The following is a 25,429-nucleotide window of genomic DNA, read 5'->3' as shown; positions in this document are numbered from 1 at the left end:
AGGTGGTCCCTGTCTCGGCGGTCTCTGGTTGTATTTCCTCTGCCTTTCCTCCTGTACCACTGCCACCAACCTTTTCATTCCCTGTTTATATCCTTCCTCCCGGTTACTAAATACTCTCCAGGCTTCCTCTAACAAGGCTTCGAGATTCCTCCCATCTGGTCCCCGAATTTTCTGAAGTTTACGTCTGATATCTCCAGCAGACTGCCCCAAAAATGAATTAACTAGTTGATTTATCCCTATCTCAGACTCCGGATCTAATGATGTATGACGACGCATAGCATCCCTCAAACGCTCTAGGAATTCAGATGGAGTCTCAGAAGGCCCTGCTTAAGGGAATATAAGGCAGACCAGTTTATGGTTTTTGGAATAGCTCTTTCTACCCCTGTTGCTATCCACTCTTGATACTCTGTTAATTTCTTTACCTCTGCCGACACATTAGGATCCCATTCTGGATCTTGGAGGGGGAAATGTTCTTTTACATCCAGCTGTGTGGCCTTACAGTAATCCTCTGCCAAATTCCCTGCTGTCTTTAAGATCAGCTGTTTCTCAGTCTCAGTGAAAGCATCTAGTAGCAGCTGGATGTCAGCCCAGTCTGGATTGTGTTGTTTGATAACATATCGTAAGCGTTTGGCAGTGAGTATCAGGTCAACACGATAATTCTTCGCAATCCTTTCCCATGCTTCTAAATCAAGGGTGGTAAATGGCACTTTGATCATCAATTTGGTCCCTTCTGGTCCCACTGCCTGTTGCAGAGGGGCCTGTAGCACTACTTGCCTCCTAGTTCTAGATGCAATTGGACTCCCACGCGTAGGGTGGATTTTAGTAGATGTGCCCTCCCCACCTGAGTCCTCCTCCTTTTTGGGGAAGTTCCCTTCCTCCTCATCCTCGGTTTCAGCCTCAACCTCCTCCGCCTCCCCCCCCCTGGGGAGGAGCTGGAGGACCTTTCACCCACTCAAATGAGTCTCGTTCTTGCTCCTCAGAACGATAGACCTTATCCGATCTCATACACCGTTGTCCTATACTGCATGCTGAACAACAGCGTTTGATTTGCCCTCTCTTTGCCTTGTTATCTTTTTCGAGGGCCAAGACCAGTGGGTCTGAGGGTGATTTAATCCCACAGTCCTTTTGCCACTCTTGGTGATTCCTTAAAACAAAAAACATATCAGCATATGAAACCTCATCCCATTTACCTTCCCGTCTTAAAAACAACATTAACTGCAGTAAAGTATTATAGTCTAGGGTTCCAGTGGGTGGCCACCTTGCTCTGTCCCCTAACCTGTACAAGGGCCACCAGCGTGTGCAATACTGGATTAGATCCTTTTTATTCTCGGAGCCCCCCCGGCTAGTGATTTCCTTCCAGTGGGCCAAGATGCACCCTAAGGGGCTAGCCCGTGGAACTTCCTCGCTCTGGTTGGTTCCCATTATTTCCTTCTTGCCCTCTCTCACTTCCACCCAAATCTCTTTTCACAGGACTTCACAGTAGCTTCCCAGTCCTCCTCCCACACACTCCAAGTGGCAGGTACCAGATGCGATTTTCCACACAAAAGCTTTAAGATCTTAGACTCTGAATCAGTTCGATGAGAAACCTCTAACTTACACTTGGGGCAAGTGCCCCGTCGCCTGCTGGAACAGCAATACCAGCGTTTCCCACAAACTATGCACTCTAATAATACCCACGCAGCGTGCCAGCCCCTTGATGCACCAAAGGCTACTGGAAATTTCCCGCAAAGGCAAGCTATTCCATTTATTACAGGGAGCTCTAAATCCTCTACGGCAAGCTGTTCCCAGTCCAGACTTACGAGAGTGCCAGCTGAAGTCCGGTAGAGCCCCTCTAAATGAACTCGTTCGTCTCCCCTATCTATCCAATAATTCACCGGATTCACAAACTCCCAGGGGTCGAGTCCAAACCACTGAGGCAGAGGAACCCCTCGGGTTCGTCTAGCCACGGTGAGAGTGTACACAACCTACACCACAATTTACCACCTTTATTCAACAACCGTTCTCACCCACTTTTCCACAGTTTACTCTGTTTTCCTCTGTTTTCTCCGTCGGGCGCTCCCCGCCCCCACAGCCTGCTCCGGCCGATGTTTACTCAGCCTCTCCAGCGGCGGGTAGGGCTTCCCCCTCCCGCGCAGCCTGCTTCGGCCGGCACTTACTCTGACTCTCCGGTGGCGGGTAGGAATCCCCCCCCGCACAGTAAAGCACTATGGATCTGCTCTCTTTTATACAACATACACTTTATACACTTGCACGATTACAAACACAGCGCGCTGATCACACAATGCAACATACAGCCACACAGTGTCCGGACACCACTCACACACACAGGCAAAGAAAACATACGCGGGTCCAGCTCTGCCCTATCAGAACAATGGACCCCAATACACGCATACACGGGTTCACCCAGCCCACCCCCAGAGCTGCTGGCGGTTCCGCTCTATCAGAACGATGAACCCCGTCTCTAATACAGTTTTCAGCTGCTCTATCAGCTGAACTCAGCTGCTCTATCAGCTGATCTCAGACGTCTCTGGGTCTCTGGGTGATTTACTCTCTTGCTCTTCTTCCTCCCCCCCGGGGGCCCCTCAGTACATACCGTATCTTCCTCCGCAGGCCAGCAGGTCCTTGTCTGTCCCAGCAGGAGGCAAGCCGAGACGAGCGAAGCTTCACTAGGAAAATCCTGGGGCGCGCTTAGGAGTCCGTTGGTCCCCTCCCTGCCCCTGCGGGGACAGAGATGGAGATGAAAAGTATCTCCTTCTCCTGCCTGGCTTGCCAAGAATGTTTTGCGGAGAAAAGAAGAAACTTCACAACTTTGTAAAAGTTGTAAAGTTCGGTATGCTTTATTACGACACGTGCCGGACGCAAGCTTCTCTAATAGGCAAGCGTACTTTTGAAGACTTCGGGTCTTCTTTTATTTCTCTCTCAAATGCATATGCATACAGTTTCACAATAAGTTCATACATATTCATTCTGCGTGACATTTAGCACTAGTTCTTCTTTATCAGAGGAATTCTTAGGTCTGGGGCAGATCGACTTTGCGGTAATTTCTGTTTTCTTTTCTCTGTCTCTTTGCTGTCTCTGGAATGCGGCCTTTCTTTCAGCTTTTGGCCCCACAGACCTCTCACCTCTTTCCGGCACTTCCCTTAATTCAGAATGGATCTTCACTTCGTCTCAGTATACCTGAAACCGACTGCCCCAGGGGTGGAAACACAGTCCTACCATCTGTCATGGACTGATCCAGGCTGCACTAGAAGAGGGTGAGGCTCCAGAACATTTACAATATATTGATGATATCATTGTTTGGGGGAACACGGCAATAGAAGAGTTCGAGAAAGGAGAGAAGATAATTCATATTCTCTTGGAAGCCGGATTTGCCATTAAGAAGAGCAAAGTCAAGGGACCTGCCCGAGAAATTCAGTTTTTGGGGGTGAAGTGGCAAGATGGACGGTGTCAGATTCCTGCGGATGTTATTAACAAAATCACTGCTATGTCCCCACCAACTGATAAGAAAGAAACACAAGCTTTCTTAGGTGCTATAGGTTTCTGGAGGATGCACATCCCTGAGTATAGTCAGATTGTGAGACCCCTTTATCTGGTTACCCGCAAGAAGAACAACTTCCATTGGGGCCCTGAGCAGCAGCAAGCTTTCAACCAGATCAAGTAGGAGATCGCTCATGCTGTAGCCCTTGGTCCAGTCAGGACGGGACCAGATGTGAAGAACATGCTCTACTCTGCAGCCGGGAGCCATGGTCTGTCCTGGAGCCTTTGGCAGAAGGTGCCTGGCGAGACCCAAGGCCGACCATTGGGATTTTGGAGTCGGAGCTACAGGGGGTCTGAAGATAACTATACCCCAATAGAAAAGGAAATCTTGGCCGCCTATGAAGGAGTCCAAGCCGCCTCGGAGGTGATTGGTACCGAGACACAACTCCTTCTGGCACCCCGACTACCGGTGCTGGGATGGATGTTCAGAGCAAAGGTTCCCTCTACCCACCATGCCACCAGTGCTACTTGGAGTAAGTGGATTGCCCTCATTATGCAGCGCGCTCGAATTGGGAAGTTAAATTGCCTTGGGATCCTGGAAATAATTACAAATTGGCCCGAAGGTGAAAGCTTTAGTGTCGCGGATGAGGAGCAAGAGCCAGTGACCTGGGTTGAGGAAGCTCCGCCATACAATCAGTTACCAGCAGAAGAAACACGTTACGCTCTATTCACTGATGGTTCTTGTCGCGTCATAGGGATGAAACGGAGGTGGAAAGCAGCTGTATGGAGCCCCACTCGACGAGTTGCAGAGGCTACTGAAGGAGAAGGCGAATCCAGTCAATTTGCTGAAATCAAAGCTATTCAACTGGCCCTAGGTATTGCAGAGAGAGAGAAGTGGCCAAGGCTCTATTTGTATACCAATTCTTGGATGGTAGCCAACGCTCTGTGGGGATGGCTGAAGAGATGGAAAGAGGCGAACTGGCAGCGAAGAGGAAAACCAATTTAGGCTGCGGAAGAGTGGAAAGATATCGCTACTCAGTTAGAGAAGTTACCTGTGAAGGTTCGCCAGGTAGATGCCCATGTCCCCAGAAGTAGAGCTAATGAAGAGAAGCAAAACAACCAGCAAGTACATCAGGCTGCAAAGATAGGGGAGTTGAAGATAGATCTCGACTGGGAGCATAAGGGAGAGTTATTCTTAGCACGATGGGCCCATGATGCCTCAGGCCACCAGGGTAGAGATGCCACCTATAAGTGGGCACGAGACCGAGGGGTGGATCTAACCATGGACAGTATCTCTCAGATTATTCGTGACTGTGAGACATGTGCTGCCATTAAGCAGGCCAAGCGGGTGAAGCCCCTCTGGTATGGGGGGCGGTGATCTAAGTACAAATACGGGGAGGCCTGGCAGATTGATTACATCACACTGCCTCAGACCCGCCAGGGCAAGCGCTATGTACTAACCATGGTAGAAGCCACCACGGGATGGTTGGAAACCTATCCTGTGTCTCATGCCACAGCCCGTAACACTATCTTGGGCCTTGAAAAGCAGGTCCTTTGGAGGCACGGTACTCCCGAGAGAATTGAGTCGGATAATGGGACTCATTTTAAAAACAATCTTATTAATACTTGGGCTAGGGAACATGGCATCGAGTGGATATACCATATCCCCTATCATGCACCAGCTGCAGGGAAGGTGGAAAGGTATAATGGATTGTTAAAAACCACCTTAAAAGCATTGGGTGGGGGGTCTTTAAAAAACTGGGAGCAGCATTTAGCAAAGGCTACCTGGTTAGTTAACACTCGAGGTTCAACCAACCGAGCGGGTCCTGCTCAGTCTGAGCTCCTTAATATAGTAGATGGGGATAAAGCCCCAGTGGCCCATGTCAGAGGTTTGTTGGGAAAGACAGTATGGATCAACCCTGCCTCGAGTACAGACAAACCCATCCGTGGGATTGTCTTTGCTCAAGGACCAGGTTATACATGGTGGATAATGCAGAAAGATGGAACAACACGGTGTGTACCTCAGGGAGACCTGATTGTGGGATGAGACTCGTATATGAATGTCATTGTTTGTTGAATGTGAGACAGAAGGAAACTGTAAGTGTCAAAGGTCTGAGCAAGTAAGATGAGAGGAATGCGTAAGTGTCAAAGGTGTGAGTAAGTGAAATGAAAGATTTTATTGTATATTCACGATATGGGATAAGGGGTGGAGTGTCGTGGGTTGACAGCCTTTATCCCAATATCGTGTGTTGTGTCTGGCAGCTGTGCCTTTTCTCTCTTCCCCCCCCCCCCCGGCCGTCTTGCTGCGGCGGGGCGGGGAAGAGAGGGGGGGAGTGTTTGACCAGGCCTTTTTGCTTTTGGCTTTTTGCTGCTTGGCTTGGCTAGCCGCTTTGCTTGCTTGCTTTCTGCTTTTTGCGCTGTTTTTTTTTCTTTTCTTTTGTTCCCTCTTTCTTACCCTCCCCTGAAGATACTGGACCGGCTCCGGACCTGACCTGAGACGTCCAGGACACCTGGAGCTTGCAAGAGAAGCCTGGCGCCCTCACCACACAGTCTGTTTCTTTCCTTTTCTTGTGTTGGGGAGTGTTCTTTTGTTACTTGTAAATAAATAGGTTTTGTTTTCCACTTTGCTCCTCCGAGAAATTCCTTCCCGAACCTGGTGTTGGGGGAGGGGTGGTTGGAGGTTTGTTTTGTTTGGGGGGCTCCCTTTTGGAGATTTCCCCTAATTTGTCCTAAACCAGGACAATTAACTATCCCCACTTCCTTTGCGTTTATTTGACATAGTTGCACCCCTTATCACAAATCCTTTCATGGTTCTTTGGGTTTTGTCTTCAACATCTGGAGTCGTTTTTATATGACTGTTCCTTGATCCCCTTTTGAGTAAGGGTAATATTATTGTTTTGCATAACTTCTGTTTTGTCAGCCTTGCAGAGCTGAGCTGGCATTGTGCTTGCATTTCTTGGGACTTCTGTTTCCAAGAGGTACATCCTTAATCAGTTTCTCCAAGGCTGTTTTGTTCTACTGTCCTTGACAAGAGTAAATGTTGTTCTGTTCTCCTGTCCTTGTCTCAGTGCTCGCCCCGCATGAGGCGTCTGCAACTCCCCCAAACTATGGGCCTGGGGTGGGCAAGTGTTCCTGGGGAACAGGAATGGGACAGCTGGGCTGGACTGACCCAAGGGATGTTCCATTCCATGTCACACCATGATCAGCAGTCATCTGAGAGAAGCGGGGGGACATGGGAGGTAGGGAATAATTTCTTTTTTAAGACATTTTTCTTTCAAAACAGCACTTACACATGCAGAATCCTTGCATGCCACAAGGTGGTTAAACATTTTCTGCTAGTAGGAGATTTCCTGTGGATTTGCTTTTCTTCTGTGGCTTTTTCTTTTTGTGGTTGGTTTGTTTGTGGGGTTTTTGTGTTGTTGTGGGTGGGTCTTGCTTTGGGTTTTTTGATTTGGTTTGAGTTTTTCATTTTTTCATTGGGTTGGGGCTTTACCCTATTGAAATGACTTTCTTTTGAAGCATACATATTTTCTGCCCTTTCTTGTGGCTTGCTTGGCACCTGATGGCAAGATAAATTTACCCAAATCAGTCATCTTGCCCAATTACATTTTGCAGTCACCATTAATGAGATAAGTTCAGTCCCAGACTCCCTGCAATTGGGCAGCATCCACAAAGGAATTGAAAGTACATTTCATGCCCTTTTAGAGATGATAGAAATATTCCACAGTGGTGGCCAAGGGCTGGTCACTGAGGGATGTCACCAGGGTGTGGCTGCCAAGAGGACTCTGTACCATGGATGACATTTGACCCTCATTGTTCAGCCAAATTCCCACCCAGCCCATGTTCCACTCTTTCAGCCCAGCTCTCTCCAGTCTGGCTCTGAGGAGACCACAGCAGAGCCTGTCCCAGGCCTGGCTGAAGTCTGGGCACACAACATCCCCTCCTTTTCCCTCCCACGTGGGTTTTGCAGTCCCTGCCCAGTCCTGCCAGTGCCTGGAATGGCTGCAGGAGGATTTGCCACATCCCCTTCCCTACTGAGCCTGAGAAGGCTGTGACTCTCCCAGTCCCCCTCCCTGCACAGTTTGCAGACTGGTTCCATGTCTGCCCTTGCCAAGTGCCCAGGACCCTCTGGGATGGCTCTGGCCTTTCCAAGGGGTTTGAGAGAGGTCCCACAGTGACGCTGCCCAGCCTTCTCAACAGCCCTGACACCAAAGGCCTTTTCCACATCCCTCAGTGCCAGCTCAGTGCCCAGAACACAGCACAGCCCTGTCAGGTCCTCGGGCTGGTTCAGAAGGGAGGCAGCTCTGATTTCTGCCCACAGACCCTCACTCTATCCAATGTCCCTTTGTACACTCCATGGCTGCCCTGTGCATTTTTTCCTGGGAGCCTCCCTGCCTGGGATATTTCTCTCTGTGCAGTCCTCACCACAGCCCAGCAAAAGATTCAGGTGTTTGCCCAGAGGACGTTACTATCAGAGTGAAGTGGCCTCAAGGCACTGTTTGTGCCACTGGAATTGTGCCACCTCCGGGTGCTGCTGATGGTGTTTGTGTTCACTGGGGTTCATCTCCTCTCACACACATGATGCACTGCTGAGATCTCCTCAGCACAGAGCAAACATGGCCTGCTGGCCTGGTCACTTGGTGTCCCTCCGTGCAGGGTCAAACAACCTCCTGCAGGTGGGGAGAGGCCAGTGCTGGCAATGGTGGTTGCAGGGGCTGGTGTGGGACAATTGCCCTGGTGCACCTTCCCAGGCTGGCCCAGAACAAAGACACGGCCCAGGCCCTGCTCTGCTGCTGCCTCAGGTCCATGCCAGGAGCTCTGGCTGTGCCAGGACACTGCTGTGAGCCCCCCGTGCACACTCCCCTCCTGTCCCAGGCACTGGGCTCAGCTGTGCCAGGGGATTCCTGGAGCACATTGCTGACAGCAGCTCTGGAGGGGAGCAAAGCCTCCCTGCCCTGCCCTCAGGAGTAGCCCTTTGCTGCTGGAGCTGCTGTGCTGGAGCCCAGCTGTGTCCCAGCAGTACCCACGGCCTGGCCCAGCCTGTGGCCACAGCAGGGACAGGCATCAGGACAGTGACCAAGCTGCCAGAGCACTCCAGCCTTACAGCCACAGCAGGGCTGGGAAGGACAGGGTGCAGTTGGGCAGAGCAGATGTGGGAAGAGCCAGGGCCATTGTCCCTGGCTGTGCTGCTGTGCTGGGAGTCTCTACCCTCCACCTCTGCTCACAGGCACTGCCCCTGCAGGGAAAGAGAAGGGCTCAGGAAGAATTCCGGGCGTACAGGTCAGGGCAAGCACTTGTTTTTATTTAAATCTCAAGGGAAAAAGCCTCTTGCAAGTTTTCATATTTCAAAAGAAGGTAGATATTAATGTAGAAATGCTAAGTGCTGTACTGCAGTATTTTGTAAAAAACATAACAACAGTAGAAAAAAGTTACCAAATAAAAACAGAGACATAGGGGAAAAAGGATGAGATTCTAAAGAGTTACATTCTGAAGGCTCTGCATCAGAAAATGGTTCTGAAATGCTTATGAAAATACAGTACGATCAATTTTCTCAGGGCCTCCTTGAGCTCCTGGTTCCTCAGGCTGTAGATGAGTGGGTTCAGGGCCGGAGGCACCACTGAGTACAGAAGTGACAGGGCTAGATCCAGAGATGAGGAGGAGATGGAGGGGGGCTTCAGGTAGGCAAAAAAGCCAGTGCTGAGAAACAGGGAGACCACAGCTAGGTGAGGGAGGCAGGTGGAAAAGGCTTTGTGCCGTCCCTGCTCAGAGGGGATCCTCAGCACAGCCCTGAAGATCTGCATATAGGAGAAAACAATGAACACAAAACAAGCAGAGAATAGAAGAGCACTTAGAACAAGAAGCCCAAGTTCCCTGAGGTAGGATTTGCAGCAGGAGAGTGTGAGGATCTGTGGGATTTCACAGAAGAACTGGCCCAGGGCATTGCGATGGCACCAGGGCAGGGCAAATGTATTGGCTGTGTGCAGCAGAGCATTGACAAAGGCACTGGCCCAGGCAGCTGCTGCCATGTGGGCACAAGCTCTGCTGCCCAGGAGGGTCCCGTAGTGCAGGGGTTTGCAGATGGACACGTAGCGGTCGTAGCACATGATGGTCAGGAGGGAAAGCTCTGCTGAGATGAAGAACAGAAAGAAAAAGAGCTGTGCAGCACATCCTGAGTAGGAGATGTCCGTGGTGTCCCAGAGGGAATTGTGCATGGCTTTGGGGACAGTGGTGCAGATGGAGCCCAGGTCGCTGAGGGCCAGGTTGAGCAGGAAGAAGAACATGGGCGTGTGCAGGTGGTGGCTGCAGGCTACGGCGCTGATGATGAGGCCGTTGCCCAGGAGGGCAGCCAGGGAGATGCCCAGCAAGAGGCAGAAGTGCAGGAGCTGCAGCTGCCGTGTGTCTGCCAATGCCAGCAGGAGGAAGTACCTGATGGAGCTGCTGTTGGACATTTGCTGAGGCTGGACATGGGGATCTGTTCATGGAGAAATGGGTAGTGAAGCTTCAAAAGGGATACCTGTAACCAAAATCAAAGCCATTTCCCGGACACCATCCTCTATAACATACATGGACATGCTTTTTTGTTTAAGCGTTCTGAAGATTTCTTTTTAATCTCCCCCCATGTCTCTCCTGGTCTTGTTGGAAAGCAGAAACTCTCAGCAATTCTGCTGCCCTCTGGTAGAACAGAGTGAGTTCCCTGAGGGCAGATGATGAGTGGAGAGTGAGGGGAGATAGTGTGTTGTTTGTACCTATTCAGAGTTTCTTTGGGCTTTGACCTTTCTCAGGTCGAGGGTGATCACCTCTCCGTGCTTCGCCTAAAATGTCACCAGCCACTGCTGAGAGCAGATGGATCCACCACAGCCCAGCTCCACATTTGTAGCCAAGGACTCTCTCTGCTCATTTCACCAACCCAGCAGCATTTTCACTGTAACAACACCTCTGCCTTTCCACATCAATCTTATAACTCAGAGATGCTCTAGGACAGGTTTGCACCCTGGATTGGAGTTCCCAGCTTGGACTGAAATCTCAGGGAGACTTCCAAGTGTCCTTATGATGGCATTGGATGAAGGGAGATGCAGCTCCTTCCCTGGCTGCACTGACAGCATTGCCCAGAGCCGGGCACTGGGGACAGCATCATCCTGAGCCAGCTGTGCCCCCTGCCAGAGCCCCCAGGGCCGGGCAGCTGCTCCCAGCCCTGTGCTCTGCAGAGGGAACTGGGCCCGGGGCTGCAGAGCTGCCCCACGGCTCTGCTGCAGCTCTGCCTGCACAGGAGGGGCTGCTCACCTTGGAGCCCCGGCCCTGAGGGCAGAGGCTTGGCTGGGGCACAGGAGGGAGGGGGCTTGTTCGAAGGGAGGGGCTGCACTGGAGGGGATGCTGTGGACTTTTCTTATCTCTCCCTGCGACAACATTTCTGTGTTTTATTTGCTCTTATTGCCTGATATTCTCTCTGCTTCCTGGAGATTTTCTCTCCTGCAGGTGTTTCCCTGTACCTGATCTCTCCCTGCCAGCACTCACAGACCCCAAATCTCTGTGCGCTTTCCTTGGCCTGACAGAACTCTGCCTGATTTCAGGGCTCTGGCTGGGGGCAGGTTCTGTTTGCAGCTTGGAGAAAGGTCAGCTCAGATTGAGCCTGATGGTCAAGAGCAAAGGGGATGCTGTTGCAGTCTATGGGCAGAGTGGCTAAAACCAAATTAGGGATCTCCTATGAACCTATTGATCACTAAAAATAACATTTTGGATGTCTCAGGCATTGGCAAAATATTAACTAATAATTCATACTACCTTTAATATTTAACCCTCCCTTCCTGACATTCACCAATAGTAGGAAACTGAAAAAAAAAGTCTTTGGAAATACCCTATTTTCTATCAAAATCCTTGACTTGTAAATATTCTATGACTGGGCAGAACCCCTCAGCATGTCAGAGCTTCAAGAGCATTTCACCTCTCCTACACCAGAAATACTCAGAATGTACTCACAGAGTCTGTAGGCAGTGGGATGTTCCAGCTTCAGGAGGTGCCTCCAGGAACTGCAGCTGCATTGTCCTGCAGCCAGAGGTTCCTGTGCCAAGGGCTGGCAGTGATTCTGCCCCAGGCACTTCTCAGCACCTTCCCAGCCCTGACTGATTGAAGCTCTCTGTGCCTCTGTGCTGTGCCCGGGGTGGCTGCAGGCAGTGCCCCAGCCCTGCTGGGCTGGCAGGAGAAAAGCTGCTCATCAAGAGAAATGTGCTTTTTTCCATCCCTCTTCCCACAGGGTGTGTTCTGTAAATGACAACAACATAATATATTTTAAATCATCGGTGCCAGAATTTTGAAGCACCCTCGGGGTTCACATCGGTGACCTGAGCCATACGTGCTGCCGGAAGCCTGGAAAGCTGCAAGAGCGCTCATGAAAGAGGTATGAAAAGGCAAGCGGCATATAAGTTATCCGCCGCGTATCTAGAATGGCGAGGGATAAAGGGGATAGATTTGTTATTAGCCTACGGATACGCTGAAGAAATTTTCCTTAACCCACATGAACTTTCGGAATGGAGAAAATCTGGGGATATACTGTGGGAAGCAGTGTTAGAAGATGATAAGTCAGCAAAGAAACCGAGCAAGGCATGGCAGGTGATATACAATACACTTCAGCATGTCTCTGAGTGCACAGCAGCAGCTGCAGCTCGGGACGCCTGCGAGGCTGTGCTGCTCCGAACTCGGCATGGGCGCTCCGCTATGGGGAGCAGCCGTGGCGAGCGGCCGCCTGAAATGCTGCGCTGTAGCGGCCGCAGTGGCGGCAGCCACGGGGGGGTCGCCCCCTCCGACACAAGCGCCGCGGGACCGGAGCGCTTCTTCCAGCGGGAGCGCTCTCCCTCCGCCCCGCAGCCGGCAAAAGCTTCAGTGTGAGACCTAACAGCATAATAAATGTAACTCTTGTCAACAAAAGAAAGATTTCTACTGCAATTAAGAAGCCAGTGATAATAAACAAAGGACACCGAGGACCATTACGGTCAAGACGTTTTTCACCTAACTCAAAAGGACTTTTTGTTTTTCCTAGCAGAGACTGTAAAAGAGACTCTAAATATCAGAAGCCCAACTAACTCAGTCAGTAGAACATTAAACTCTGAAATTATATTTTGAAAAAATTTAAAAATGTTAAAAATGTCTTAAAGTGGTTGTAGAAGCAAGATGCAATGAGTGTGTTTTTTGTATTTTTTAAGATTTGTTTAGATGTGATAAAAGTAAAAGCAAGCACTGAATTTAAAAGAATTTTTCCACAGGTATACCTTGAAAAAACTTCTTATGTTTAAGTGCATTCAAGTATAAAAATGCTGCAGCAAATACGTGAAGAAACTTGTTTTAGTTTAGTGTTTTAGAATCAGGCCTGTAAGTAAGTTATAGTAAATGCTGTATTTTATTTCTATAGTAAGTTTTATCTGTTGTTAAGTAGTTTAAGTTAAATTATCTATTAAGTGCCATTGAATGTTAAATACTGTTGAGGTTTAGTTTTGTTAAATTTAAATGTTTTAAGTTTAAGTATTTTAAGTCTAGGTACTATTAAGTTTAAGTGATGTTAGATAAATTTATATTTTTATGATAGGCGTTTATTTTATGACTTGTGTGCAAAGTGTTGTTGTGAACATCAGAGAAACTTTAGTTAAAAAAAACAATCATAAGAATTTGTAAGTAGAGCCATTCCTGTTTGAAGTATATCTGCTGTTTGAGAATAGAAAGCAAACTGACCAGACAATTGACACAGGTGAAACCTGCGCACATGTTACTCCTTTAGCTTAATTTTGTAAGTTGTATTAGCACACCTGAGTTTTGTTTGAGCCTTGTAGCACATAGAATTCTTTTTGTATCTGTCATATAGCATATTCTATAAATAGTGATAGCCTTTTTGGTTTGTTTTCCTAGCTTAGATCCCTTGTAAGAGAGAAACCTTACTAGCTGAGAATATTGTTTAGTTATTAGGATTGCCTATTTTTGTGTTGCAAAGAGTGTGACACAGTTAGCCCACAGAACTTTGATTTTTTTTAAAAAATATAAACAGGGGAAGTGTTGGGAATTTAGCTGCTAGAGACTGGAAAAATACAAAGCTGTGGCCAATTCCAAGTCCTGCACCTGTGAGATAGCATGTCCTTGGGCCTAGCTGTAGTAGGATAACAAATAGTGAAAGAGACGTGAGAAAAGAGAGATGTAACCCCTAAGGAATGAGGAAGAGTTCATGGTATAGTTTAACCAATAGATTGCTTGGCTTACAGAATATTCATAAGCTTATTAATTGCTGTATAAGTGTTTGATGCTTTCTTTAATAAACTGGACCTGTGATGAACCACCTGGTGTCCTGGTCCCCTTCCTATGACAACCTGTGAAGGCCAGGATCGTCAGGAAGGGAAAAGCCAACAGTACCTTTTGAAAGAGTCCAGCATGCTCTGGCCAGCTCCATTGTGCTGCTGCATTTTCCGAACATCTTCCTGGAGGCTTTTCAGGAGGTTCTCTTTGTGGTCAGCCGTGGCTGTGAACTCTGTCCAAATCTGGATCTTCAGTTCTTCAGCTCCTGGCTAGAATCCACTTCTGTGGTCACTTGTGAGGCAACCATCAATGTCACACATTCGGGGTTTACCCAGTGCAGCAATTTCTCCTCTGGGGTCACCAATTGATGGTTTTGTCCTCCTCATTCACTCAGGGTTCACCAATTGTCACAGGGCTTGAAAGGGTTGCATGGTGAGAGAGACGCGAGAATGTTGACCTCATGTTCAGAAGGCTTGATTTATTATTTTATGATATATATTACATTATGACTATACTAATAGGATAGAAGGAAAAGTTCTCAGAAGACTAGCTAAGCTAAGAATAGAAAAGGAATGAATAACAAAGGGCTGTGTCTCAGCAGGGAGTGAGACCCAGCTCTGCTGTGAGTGGTCAGCAAATCCAAACATCCACATGAGACCAATCATGGATCCACCTGTTGCATTCCACAGCAGCAGATAACCATTGTTTACATTTTGTTGCTGAGGCCACAGCTTCTCAGAAGGGTAAAAAATCCGAAAGAAAGGATTTTTATGAAAAGATGTCGGTGACACATTTAAACCAGCTGAGTTAGATAGACTGAATTAAATTACATAAATTAGAGAAATCAATTAGACAATTCAGCCAGTTAAACCAGTTAGCCCAGCTAAAGGTGCCAGGCCCTGGGGGACTTTGCCCCGGATTCACCACCAGGAAGTTGGTTCTATTTAACCACCAGGAAGTTGTAATCTAGGATTTTTTCAGACAGGGGAGGGATTTGCCTGCCCCAGGACATTCCCAGCAGCGTGGAGACCCAGAAGGTGCTCAGAGGGGGAGATCACAGGGAAATTTGGGGGCTGAGCTGGAGATGCTGGATCCAGGGTCTACCTGGATCAAAGGAGATCAAGGTGGAGATTCTGGATCCAGGGAGTACTGAGGATAGCCTGGGACTGAGGAAATCCCAGAGCAGAGGAGAAGATTTCAGTGCTGAGGAGACCTGGATCCAAAGAGACACCCAATCTGAGAGGATTCCAGATCCAATAAATTTCCAGAGATAGGAGCAAGATTCCAGAGCTGAGAAGATTCTGAACCCAAGGAGACCCCAGAGCTGAGGAAAAGATCCTGGATCGAAGAAGAAGATTCTGGAACAAAGAGACTCTGGAGCTGAGGAGGAGACCTTGGAGTGAGAAGATCACGGATTCAAGGAGACTCCAGAGCTGAGAAAATTCTGTCTCCAAGGCCAAGATCCCAGAGCTGAGGAAACCCCAGACGGGAGGAGTAGATTCTGTCCCCCTGGAGCAGCCAATTGCGTGCCAAGATGTGGAATTTCCTGGAGAGGACCGTGGAGATCCAGATATCCAACAGCACCCGGAATGTCACCCTGGAGAACCCCAGGTGAGGGGAAGGTGCAGGAGGACCCCTGGGGTGCAGGGTGTGTGGTAGTTTTAGTTTGAAATTGGGTGGAAACACCAATTTTGCGTTGTGGTTTACGTTTGCTAATTTAAGATTTTTTTAATTTGAATTTTTTTTTTTGCTGATGTACTAAAGAATGTGGTAAGTTTGGTGTTGGCTGATTCCTGATACACTTACTTTTTGTTGTGAGATAGGACTAGGAGAAAGGTAAAGCAGGTTTAAAACTTCAAGAGGGTATAAAGAAAATGCTATTAAAAGTAATTAGAAGGAAAAAAGTAGTAAGAACTAAAACAAACCTTTTAGAACACTTTTCTTCTTCTCAAAACTTTTCTTCCTCACTGATAATGTGAAGAAATTACACTTAAGATTTTTAGTTAGTTTATAATTTTTAAAATAGTTTTTCTTTAGTTTATTGAGGGAGAGAAGTCTTTTTTGCTAAGGTTATGGAGACTTTTTTATAAGAGACAAAGAAAACAGTTTTTTTGTGGTTCTTAATTTGTTACAAACAGCAGTTGTTTGGGGAATTTTGCTATGATGAAGTTTTTCTTATTGTTATAAGCATTTTTATAGCTTGTTAATGGGTTATGTTGATTTAGGGGGTATTGTTTTGAAGATGTGTTGTTTCAAGGTGAAAATTCTCTTTATTGTCTATTTTAAAAATTATTTTTGTTTTTAGGAATAGAAATTTTCTTTTTTTTTCCCGAAGCATAGGAATATGCTTTTTTTCTGTTTAACTTTTTCTAGGATTACAGCTATTTTAGCATTTGTTTATTCTAATATGGAGGCTTTTGTTTGCTATCAACTTTATACACTCTTATTTCTTTATAGCTTTATGTGCTGTAAGGAAAAATAGTCTTTTCTCTATAGCTTTTAAGAGGATTTTAGCTCATAAAAGCAAATAATTTCTTTTTCTTTCTTATTTGGGACTTCTTCTACACCACCTTTGATGTCTTTATGCTGTTCTTTTACATGTTTGTATTTTGGGGTTTTTTTCTCACTTGAGAGAGGACTGAGGCACTGGAAGGGTTAACATTACATTGAATTTGACTCCATGTCCTCAGAAGGCTGATTTATTATTTTATGATATTATATTATATTATCTCAGAATCTCTGCTGATCATAGGGACCCTAAGATGTGTCAGAAAGTCTCTTTTCCCAGACCGGCATTAGAAGAAGGAGTCAGAACTCTTCTATTCTTGTTCTTAAGGTTGTTTATTGGTTTTTTATCTATAATTTTTTTTTTTACTCACTGAGGTCTGTCTGGCAGGTTGGGTTGAGGCACATTGCCCATCCTTGAGGTGGTGTTATCTTTTTATACTAAAAACTACGTGTAAAATATTTACAATAACTTCTAAATGCTTATCACCTATATTAGACAGTGAGTTTTTACTCTAAACTAATCTAAATATGCCAACAACACTTAAAAGAGGGAGGAGGAAGGAAAGGAAGGAAAGGAAGTGAAGGAAGGAAGGAAGGAAAAGCAAGGCACGCTTAAATTCTTCTATCTTGGGACTTCAAGCCCTCATTCTAAAAATCTCAAAAATCTATTTTTCGCCCCATGACAAACTAACTATTATTCTACCTAAACTCTCTTGACTTGTAATCCTTCCTATAAAGGCTGGTAATTGTTTTTTCCAAGGGCTAAATCAAAGGCACAGGTGTCTTGGGCTCTGTGCCAAGGTCTCTGAGCCCCCCATGCAGGGGCTGGAGCCCTCCAGGGCAGCCAGAGGAATTTCCTGGGTTCCCTCAGTATTATATTAAAAGAAATTATATACTAAAACTACACTAAAGAAAGAGAAAGGAGATATCAGAAGGCTTTAAAAGAATGAATAATAAAAACCCGTGACTGACCAGAGTCCCGACCCAGCTGGACTGGGATTGGTCATTAATTAAAAACAATTCATATGCTGGGTAAACAATTCTCCAAATCACATTCCAAAGCAGCAAAACAGAGAGAAGCTGAGGCTTCCCAGCTTCCCAGGAGAAGACATCCTGGCAAAGGGATTTTCCATAAAATATCACAGTGACACTGTTTGGCTTGGTTTGGCTGAGATGGGGGTTGAGGTTGGGGTTTGCTGCTTTTTTGTTGATTGGAAAGGAAAGAGAGAGTTTTGGAGGTTTTTGGTTTTTAACATGTGTGCTTCACAGAGTTGTGCCCACCTTCTCAGTGGTTCAGCAGTCCGTCAGTTACACAAAAAGCTTTGCATCACTTCCCTGAATTTTCCTCCCATTCCAAACCAGGACAGGGTGGTGTCGCAGACATATTTTATGAAAAATCTTTTCATTAAGATTTTTTCTCTTGAGAAGTTGAGAGACTTCAAAAACTAAATGTAAACAATAATTATTTGCTGCTGTAAATGCAGCAAGTGCATCATTGTTTGGTTTCATCTCATTGTTTTTAATTAATAGCTGATCACGGTCCTGCTGTCTCAGACTCTCTAGTCAGTCACAAGATTTTATTATCATTCTATCCTTTTCTATTCTTTGCTAGCTTTCTGATTAAATCTTTTCTCCTATTATTTTAGTAAGTTTTAATATATCATTTTCTTTTTATATAATATATATAATAAAATAATAAATTTTGCTACTGTAGAATGCAACAAGTGCATCTTTGATTGGTCTCATGTAGTTGTTTTAAATTAATGGCTAATCACATTCCAGCTATCTCAGACAAGATTTTATTATCATTCTATTCTTTTCTATTTTCTGCCAACTTTCTGATAAAATCTTTTCTCCTATCATTTTAGTAAGGTTTAATATATAATTTTCTTTTAATATATATCACAAAATAATAAACCAGCCTTCTGAAACATAAAGTCAACATTCTCATGTCTTCCCTTGTCCTGAGACCCCTGTAAACATCACCACAGGGTGGGGTCATCATTCCACGATGGGAGCATCTCCTAGGGCTTGGTCCATCTCATACTTGTCCACCAGTGCTCCCATCACCTCCCAGTGCCCCCAGCGCCTCCCAGCAGTGCTGCCATCACCTCCCAATGCCCCCAGCACCTCCCAGTGGTGCTCCCATCACTTCCCAGTGGTGGTGAGACTATGTCCTGCTGGTTCCAGCACCCGCCACTTGCTCCACGATGATCTCCTGGTGTGTGACCGTGTTCACAGGGGCCCAAGAATGAGGGAAGAGATGAGGATCTGACTCCATGTTTCAGAAGGCTTGATTTATTATTTTATGATATATATTAAAACTATACTAAAAGAATAGAAGAAAGGATTTCATTAGAAGGCTAGCTAAGAATAGAAAAAGAAAGAATGAATAACAAAAGGTTCTGTCTCAGAAAGAGAGTCTGAGCCAGCTGAGTGTGATTGGCCATTAATTAGAAACAACCACATGAGACCAATCACAGATGCACCTATTGCATCCCACAGCAGCAGATAACCATTGTTTACATTTTGTTCCTGAGGCCTCTCAGGAACATTTTACATTTTGTTTATTCTCAAGAGGAAAAATCCTAAAGAAAGAGTTTTTCATTAAAAAATGTCTGTGGCACTGGTGGTCTCACCATGCTCCCCTGATGGCACAGCCCTGTTTCTCCTCCCCAGGACCTATTTCTACAGTGGGGACAGCTCCGTCCCCCCCAGCCCTTCCGTGCCCCCAGGCTCCTCTGACACCTGCCAGTTCTCCAGCCCCCTGTTCTGCGGCTGTTGTGGAGTCCTGGTCTATGAGGCCACCACCTTCACCATGGCCATCTTCTTCTCCAACCCCCTGGACTACAACCGCTTTGCCATGGAGCTGGGCCTGGAGCTGTCCCTGGTCAAAGCTCACCTGGGCAGCTTGGAGGACACCTACAGCCGCATGTCCCAGATGAGGACGTCCTTCACCACCACCGGGAGCACTGCGTGCTGCCACGTCACCCTGGACACCTGCCAGGAGCCCGTCCAGGTGAGTGTTGGCCACGCCAAGGTGAAGCCACCATGTCCAACACATGGAGGTCCATTATCAGGGTGGTTCTGCAGGAGCAGGAGTGCTCTGGCAAGGAAGCTGAAGAGAGGCTTCCATGCTATGTGACAGCAAAGGAATTAATTTAGTTTTTACTGGGCTTGTGAACAGAGAAACCAGGCACACAAAAACTGCTTTTCCCAGCAAGAACAGTTGGAAGAGAAGAAGAAAACACCCAGCTCAAGAATGTAGCAATAGACTAAACAAACAAAACAAGGACTGATTCTGGGCTTTATGGTAATGGATAAGTTGTGATATGTAAATTGCTTACTTGTAAAATCGTGTGTACACAAATGGTTAGGAGTTTCCTTTGTGTGACCTCAGGCCTTAATAAATTATGCCTGTTTAAACCAAATAAGTGTTAAGGAGGCTTGTTCCAACAATATGGAGTTTTTGTGGCAGCCAGAAGATCAGCCTAGAGCTTCAATGAATCTACAGATCTCAAGCCAGCACTGAGGAATTTTCAGGGAGAACCTCAACTTTAGACCTTCAGGGACTCGAGGCAACATCCCTGGTGTAAGTGAAGGCAGAATTTAAATTATTTTCCTTTGGGTTATTGACAAGGGATGCAAATCCCCACACAGAGTTACTGGTAAGTGTCAGAACCCAGGAAATTCCTCTGGCTGTCTTGGATGGCTCCAGCCCCTGCCCAGGAGGCTCAGAGACCTTGGCACAGAGTCCAAGACCCCTGTGACTTTGATTTTGATCCATGGAAAAAAAACTTTCCAACCATATATGAGGATCTGCAAGCTACGAAATTCTAAGTAGAATAATAGTTTGTCATGGGGTGAAAAATAGATTTTTGGGGTTTTTAGAACGGGGGTTCGGGAGGCAAGATGGAGGAATCTGGGTGTGTCCAGTCTTTCTCCTTCTTCTTCTTGGCCTCCATCTTCTGCTGTGATGCTGGCACTTTTGGATTGGTTTAGAGTAGAAGCTCACTGTCTAACATAGGTGATAGGTATTGGGAAGTTATGGTAAATAATGTACATGTAGTTTTTAGTATAAAAAGATAACACCACTCTGAGGGTGGCCAGAGTGCCTCTGTCTGACCTGCTGAACAGACCTCAGCAGGCCAAGAGAAAGAATTTTATAGATAAAAAAAATACTGCCCTTCTCTTCTCTAGCTTCTGCTGTCAAGATGATGGGCTGAACGTCCTCACCTCACTGGCAGAGGGATTCTTCAAGCCCAGCAGAAAGAACTGCAAATGCCCTTTCCCAGGAGCTGTCAGCTGCTGTGTGCAGCCAGAGTGTGCAGGAGCTGTGCTGGCTGCTTTCAAGCCAGCTCACAGCCTCACTTGTTGTGCCCACAGGATGGAAGCCAATGTGTGCCTGGCACAGGGATGCACTTGATCTCTTCCTCCCCACTTTCCTGTTAAAGTGTTGGAACCCAGGAATTCCTCTGGCTGCCCTGCAGGACTCAAGGCCCTGGCAGGGGGCTCAGAGACCTTGGCACAGAGTCAAAACCACCTGTGCCTTTGATTTTAGCCCTTGGAAAAAACAATTACCAACCTTATATGAGGATTCCCAAGCCATGAAAGTTTAAGTAGAATGATAATTAGTTTGTTCCAAGATAGAAAAGTAGAATTTTAAGATCCTTAGAATGGGGGTTCAGGAAGCAAGTTGGAGGAATCTGGGCGTGTCTTGTCCTTCTTCTTTCTTCTTCTTAGCCTGCATCTTCTGGGTGATGTTGGCACTTTTAGATTGGTTTAGAGTAGAAACACACTGTCCACATAGGTATTCGGAAATTATTGTAAATAATGTACACGTGGTTTTTGGTATAAAAGATAACACCACCTTTGAAGGCGGTCAGCGTGCCTCAACCTGACCTGCCAGACAGACCTACATGGGTTGGAGAAAGAAGGATGTAGATAAGAGATAATAAACAACCTTGAGAATGAGAGCCAAGGAATCCTGAGTCATTCTTCAGCTGGGAAAAGAGACTCTCTAACACATTGTGGGGTCATCCTGACCACAGAGACCTCCAAGATTGAAGGGCAGTCACCCCTTGGAGAAAGTCTTGATCATCTTCTCAGCTTTGCATCCCTCAGGTGAGAAAAGAAAAGCCTGAGGGACTCAGCTTCCTGGGAAATAGGCTAAGCATCTGGCCATTCTAAAGAAGCAGGAGTCAGACAGCAACAGCCCTGCAGCAGAGTGCGACTTCACACTCAATCTCCAGAAATCATTCACCTTTCCCTCAGCAACAACGAGGTCCTTGCAGCCAGGAGGAAGAGAAAGATGACCACCCACTCTATCACGATATCTTGGTGAGACTTGTGGAAACATGGAGGATTGGTAAGTGAAGAAACAGAAGCTGTTGTGGGAAAAGGGATATTCTGGAGAAGGGAAGTTTGGAGCAGAATAGGCCCTTAGAGACAAACCAGATTCTGTCTGTTTAACCTCTCCATGTCATGGTGTTGGCAGCTGGGCAGCCTTGGCCCAAAGCTGATGGGCACTGGCTGTGCAGGGAGGGAATCACTCCCCATCAGTGCATGTTCCTGCTTAGGAGCTGGATGCACTGTCTGGCAGGAGAAAATGAAAGGGAGACAGTCTGCAGCTGCCCCAGGGATTGCACAGACTCATCCCCTGTGGGCACCCCCTGCTCCACGCTCTGTCCATTGCCAAGATCAATAAATGAATGTGTCACCGACATCCTTTCATAAAAATCCTTTCTTTTAGGATTTTTCCCCTTCTGGGAAGCTGAGGCCCTAGAAGAAGAATGTAAACAATTATTATCTGCTGCTGTGGAATGTAACAGGTGCATCTGTGATTGGCCCATGTTCCATGTTTACAATTAAGGGCCAATCAGAGACTGAGCTTTCTCTGGGACAGATTCACAGAAAGCTCTCTTGTTTATCGTCTCTTTTGCTATTCTTTTCTTAACTTAGCAGCTTGTGAACTTTTCTCTCTATTCCTATTAGTACAGTCATAATGTTTTATATATCATAAATTAATAAATCCAGCCTTCTGATCATGAAGCAAGATTCTTGTCTATCTCTCTCACCCTGAGGAACCCTTGCAAAGCCATGCAACATGAATGCCCTGCTTAGCTGGGGCTGTTCATCACATCTGGCAGCACCACTCTCCCCTTTCTGTCATGCTGGGCCAGGAGAGGAGCAGGAGGCTCTTGTGGCACTGGCAGCTGTGTCCCTGCTGACAAAGGCTGTGCTGAAGTGCACCCTCATCCCCAGCATCTCAACTGCCCGGGCACATGCCATGGGGTAGGCCAGGCTCCCCTGCCTCACTGGGGCTCTGGGGGGCCTGGCAGTGTTTCCTGGATGTGCCCCAGTGCCACAGCTCACCTGGGACACTTGGATTCAGGGCAGCACTGAGAACAAAGTTCCCGACTCAGTCACTCTTGCTTGGATGCTGAGATCCACATGGCAGTGTCCCTGGGCTCCCCCTCAGCATGCTCAAGGGCATCAAGTAGCTCTCCTGCCCCTCTTGGCCTTTCAGGCTCTGCACCGGTACCCCATGCTTGCAGCAGATGATTCAGGTGACAGGAGACTTTGGCACAATTGAGCACACAAACAAAACAACAGGTCTACCCCAGCCACAGGGGACAAGAGGTCTACCCAGAATCTGGAGGGGCAACAGGTCTAACCCGGCTCCATAGGGACAACAAGTCTACCCCAGCTCTGTAGAGACGCCACGTCTACCCTGGCTCCAGTGGGACAACAGGTCTACCCCGGCTCCGGGGCCGCTGGGGGTCAGCCTTGCCCCTGGGTGGCGGGTGCCGGCCAGCGACAACAGGTCTACCTCACTCCGGCGGGACTTTTCAGCAGGTGCTGGGTAGACCTATTGTCGCGGCCGGCTCCGCAAGTTCACCAAGTGGGCGCGAAAGAGCGGATCTGGAGAGGTGAGAGAGAAGGGAGAAAGAGGATCCAGAGAGGCCGAGAGAGAAGGGCCAAAGAGGATCCTGAGAGGTCAAGAGAGAAGGGCCAAAGACCATCCCAGAGCCGTTTGCTGGCTGAGGCCAGGTGGACACAGAAGCCGCCAGCGTGTCTCACTCCAGCCCGGCTTCTGCCAGCCCATTCGCATTGGCGTTGGCCCCCATGGGCACTGCTGTCAGCCGAGGTGGTGGCACCTTGTCCCTTTTCTGCCCACCCTTAAGCCGAGGACCCGCCTTGGCGGGCACAATTGTTCAGGGCCAGAGCCCACCCGTGGTGCCCACCCACCCTAGGATGGACCTGTTCAAGAGCACCGCTCCTGCTTGGCACCGCAGGGCTGGACAAATGTGGAGCTGCCTCTCTCCTGGCGCCGACCACATGATCCTGGGGCACCTGGCGCTAAATCATTCTAGACCACCTGATTCTGCCTCAGGCTTTCAGACGGAGCACAACAGCTCCCTCACTGCCATCTATTGACAATCAGCCCTCCACACAAGCTTTTCTCGCTCTCTCTCGCACCAGCGGCCAGCCTCCTCCTCCGCCTCCTCCTCCTCCTGCTCCGAGGTCTCTGTCGGCGGGCCCCGCCTTGGCGCTCTCCTCTGCGTGGCCCCCAGGCCCGAGACACGGGCCGGGGGCTTGGCCACGCAGCCGGTAGCGGCCCTGGCTCTCCCATTGCCAGGAGCGTGGTGCGAGGGAACCCGTTTGCTGCCATCTGTGGTCGCTGGGGTAGACCTGGTGTCTCTCCGGAGCCGGGGTAGACCTGGTGTCCCTATGGAGCTGGGGTATATCTGTTATATAGCAGGGTTTTGGGTGGACCTGTTGTCCCTCTAGATTTGGGGTAAACCTGTTGTCCCTACGGAGCAGGGGTAGAATTGTTGTCTCTATGGAGCTGGCGTAGACCTGTTGTCTCTATGGAGCTGAGGTAGACCTGTTGTCTCTCCAGATTTAGGGTAGACCTGTTGTCCCCCCGGGAGCCAGGGTAGACCTGTGGTCCCTCAAGGTTTGGGGTAGACCTGTTGTCACTCCGGATTTGGGGTAGACTTATTGTCCCCCCAGAGCTGAGGTAGACCTGTTGTCCTTTTGGAGCCCAGGTAGACTTGTTGTCCCTCTAGATTTGGAGTAGACCTGTTGTTCCCCCATAGCTGTGGTAGACCTGTTGTGCCCCCAGAGCTTGGGTAGACTTGTTGTCCCTCTGCATTTGTGGTAGACCTGTTGTCCCTCTGCATTTGGGGTAGACCTGTTGTCCCACTGGTTTGGGGGGAGGTAGGGGGAGGGTCAGGACACTGCAAACCATCTCTGATCACAGCTCAGCCCTTCATTTCTCTCTTCCTAGGCAAAAGCCATTCTTTGCCAACTCTTCACAAGCACTCTTTCCTCTCTGCGAGGACACAGCTGGCATGGAGAACATCAAGGCAGAAGGAACAATGACCAGAACCAATTCAATCTCAGTCAAGTGTCTTTTAGCCTAAAACTGGAAAAGGAAAGATGTGTTAAGCCTAAACCTCTTGTTTTCTTGACACTTCTCCTGAGTTCATGGGAAGGACAGAAAGTTCTGGATTCAGCTGCTCACCCAAAAATCTCTTCTGAGACCAGAGCTAAGCTGGGGTGTGCAACCATGGAGCCCCAGGAGGGCCCAGCTGTGCTGCACAGGAGAGCTGCCTCAGCCATGGGTTGTTGCTGATTGCAGTTGGAGATGTTTTTCAGGTTGATGAGGCAAGTGCCTTCTCCTTGCAGGGGCTTCAATGTCCTGTAGGAATTATGGAGTGGAATCTTAAGGCTCATTGCAGTTTGTGCCTGTTTAGGACTAGTCTGGTTTGAGTTCATTGTTTTCCCCTATGTGCAGATCTTCAGGGCTGTGCTCAGGATCCCCTCTGAGCAGGGACGGCACAAAGCCTTTTCCACCTGCCTCCCTCATCTGCTCTCCCTGTTCCTCAGCACTGTCATGTTTGCTCACCTAAAGGCCTCCTGGATCTCCTCCCCATCCCTGGATCTGTCAGTGTCAGTTCTGTACTCAGTGGTGCCTCCAGCCCTGAACCCCCTCATCTAAGGCCTGAGGAACCAGGAGCACAAGGCTGCAGTGTGGACACTGATGACTGGATGGTTTCAGAAACATTAAACTGCTGGTCAATTTCTGCAAATCACTTGTAATCTTTGATAATTTTTGTTAGTTTCATTTTGGAGGTTCTTTTTCTTTGTTTTAGTTTTTTCATAT

Source organism: Melospiza melodia, unplaced genomic scaffold (genome assembly GCF_035770615.1).
Source record: "Melospiza melodia melodia isolate bMelMel2 unplaced genomic scaffold, bMelMel2.pri scaffold_35, whole genome shotgun sequence".
In the NCBI taxonomy this organism is placed as follows: Eukaryota; Metazoa; Chordata; class Aves; order Passeriformes; family Passerellidae; genus Melospiza; species Melospiza melodia.
The sequence above is the reverse complement of the archived record's forward strand: the minus strand, read 5'-3'. Positions refer to the sequence as shown.